This window comes from Sylvia atricapilla, chromosome 1 (genome assembly GCF_009819655.1).
Source record: "Sylvia atricapilla isolate bSylAtr1 chromosome 1, bSylAtr1.pri, whole genome shotgun sequence".
Classification (NCBI taxonomy): Eukaryota; Metazoa; Chordata; class Aves; order Passeriformes; family Sylviidae; genus Sylvia; species Sylvia atricapilla.
In genome coordinates this window covers 141,278,820-141,281,945 of record NC_089140.1, presented here as the reverse complement: position 1 = coordinate 141,281,945, position 3,126 = coordinate 141,278,820, and positions in this window count along the sequence as shown.

Below are 3,126 nucleotides of genomic sequence, written 5' to 3'. Positions count from 1 at the left end.
CAGGTACTTTCTCCAGGGAAAGTTCTGCATCATCTTGCAGACAGACAAAGCACCCACTGCCCATCCACGAGGGCACGCTGCTACCATAAATCCTCTACAAAAAGCTCAGTTTCATTTAGTTCTTACCTGTTACCACTTCAGTGCTTCACTATTTCATTTGCTTCAGTAGACTAAAGATTTTCATTGCCTCTTCCATTTAGCCTCAGTTAAGACCTATCAGCTGTCAACAGTTCTGTGGTTGCCTTTAGAACAAAGACTAGCTTATGGGTTACCAGCAGTTATCTCCAGAGTAGCAGTGTTGTCATTGCAGTTCCACATTGCAGTGTGGTGTTTCCTACCTGTGATAGTATTTCATCTGCTTCTCACCCTTCTGAATTCTCAGAGTGCCCCTGTGTAATTGCCTGGGGTGTATCACCCACGGGAGTATGGTCCTCAGGTCTTCTGCAGGTTATTTACAAAACTAAAAAATGCCATACAATCCTTATTTCTTGTTCACTTGTACAAACTTTTAAACTTGCAGAACATAAGGTAAGTCAACCAAATTGATCAGTGAGGGTAACACATAGTTTTGCTACTGATAGCCTCTTTACATGTTTAGATAGACCATTTGCCTGCATAGCATGCTATAGTGTGGCTTAAACAGCTGATTGTTCTAAATCCTTCGTTAGTTGCACCTTCTGGACTGCTGTATTTAACTCACAGTCAGGGAAAGTAGCCAGTTGGTGTTTGAGCTTATGAGTGCTCCCTGACTTCATGCTCAGTTTCCAGACAAACCCTGCAGTTGCTTTCCCTCTAACTATAGTATTTTCTTCAATATCAGTTGAGATGTCTTTATTCCCAAAAATATTCTGAAAGAAGTGGGTAGTTCCCAGATCATTAAAGGCCTTAATGATGCATTTGAGATAGTATATTATCACAAATCACTGAATTCTGGATAAATATTTTCATACTCACATTTGATTTTTGCATTACTTGTGTTTGAACACCATGATTTGTTTTTTCAGTGTGTTTCAATGGTAGTAAGGTCTTTGCACCTATGAATGTACTTAAAATCTATAATCATTACTGCATTTTCAGTAACAGTGATTTTCTTTTGCTTTTTACAAAATCACATAGATTTTTTTTCTGACTGAACTGCTGTAAATTCAAATGTATTTGTTTTGCTTTCTTATTTTTCTCTGGGTATCTTGGCTAAGGTCTAAAGGAGGACCTTGATTAGCTGCCAGAGGTCCACCAAGCTACCCTCCCACTCCGCATCCTCAAAAGAGGAAGCGAAAAGAAGAAGGCATAAAATCTTACGGGTTGATATAAAGACAGTGACAATATTCACCAATTGCTATCATGGGCAAAACAGGCTTGACTTTGGGAAATTAGTTTAATTTATTGCCAACTGAAAATAGAGTAGGACAGTGAGAAGCAAAGACAAAACTAAAAACATCATCTTGACCCCACCCTTCTTCTTAGACTCAACCTCACTCCTTCATTCCCAACTGGTCAGCTCCTTTCTCTGACTGGTGCAGGGAATGGGCAGTGGTGCTTTCAGTCACTCCATAATACTTTGTCTCTGCTGCTCCTTCCTCCTCAGGGTCTCAGGTCCTGCAGAAAACCTGTGTCTGCGTGGGCTCCACAGGCTATCATTCCTGCCAGGAGCCTGCTCCAACATCGTCTCTCCATGACTGCAGCTCCCCCCAGGGCACATCCCCCGGCTCCCATGTGAGGTCCCCCACGGGCTGTGAGTGGATCTCTGCTTCCCCATGGACCTCCTGGGGCTGTGGGTGGATCTCTGCTCCCCCATGGACCTCCTGGGGCTGTGGGTGGATCTCTGCTCCCCCATGGACCTCCTGGGGCTGTGGGTGGATCTCTGCTCCCCCATGGACCTCCTGGGGCTGTGGGTGGATCTCTGCTCCCCCATGGACCTCCTGGGGCTGTGGGTGGATCTCTGCTCCCCCATGGACCTCCTGGGGCTGTGGGTGGATCTCTGCTCCCCCATGGACCTCCTGGGGCTGTGGGTGGATCTCTGCTCCCCCATGGACCTCCTGGGGCTGTGGGTGGATCTCTGCTCCCCCGTGGACCTCCTGGGGCTGTGGGTGGATCTCTGCTCCCCCGTGGACCTCCTGGGGCTGTGGGTGGATCTCTGCTCCCCCGTGGACCTCTTTGGGCTGTGGGTGGATCTCTGCTCCCCCATGGACCTCCTGGGGCTGTGGGTGGATCTCTGCTCCCCCATGGACCTCCTTGGGCTGTGGGTGGATCTCTGCTCCCCCGTGGACCTCTTTGGGCTGTGGGGGGATCTCTGCTCCCCTATGGACCTCTGTGGTCTCAGGGCACGGCTGCCTCACCATGGGCTGCACCACAGGCTGCAGGGGAATCTCTGCTAGAGCACCTGGAGCACCTTCTGCTCCTGCTTCCTCACTGACCTGGGTGTCTGCAGGGCTGTTTCCTTCACATTTTTCTCATTCCTCTCTCACAGCTGCTGCCCAGTAATTTTTGCTATTTGTTAAATCTATTATCACAGAGGAACCATCAGCACCATTGATGGGGCTCAACTTTGTTCTTGTGAGAGTTCATTTGAGACTCAGCTAGCCCTGGCTCTGTCCAGCATGGGGGCAACCCCTAGTCTCTTTTCACAGAGGACACCCCTGAAATCCCCTGACTACCAAAACCTGATCACATAAACCAAATTAAAGGAGTGAGATTCTGTTCGAAATTTTTTGTAGGAGCTGAGGGTTCTCAGTGGCATACTAAATACCATTGGATTCCATAAGATCTGATATAAACCCTTCAAAGGAGGCATCTTTCTCTGTAATATATTTGGGAAGCTCATGTTGGATGCTACAATATGTTTATGTTTTAAATCATTGTAATAACATTGTAATTAGATAAATCAGTATGTATAATATTGAGGCTTACATTCTGAAATCCTGATTTTCCTTAGAGGAAACCAGTCAGCTCCATGACACAACAGGATGTGATATTAAATAGTAGGGATAATAAAGCCACCATGTAATAATAAATACACCCCACCTTGCAATGACTCGAATTTCAATAATGTCAGAAGTTATTGATTAACCCAGGGTTAGGTAGTATTTAGCTATTCCAACTGCATGCTGGTTTTATTGAAGAGCAGAA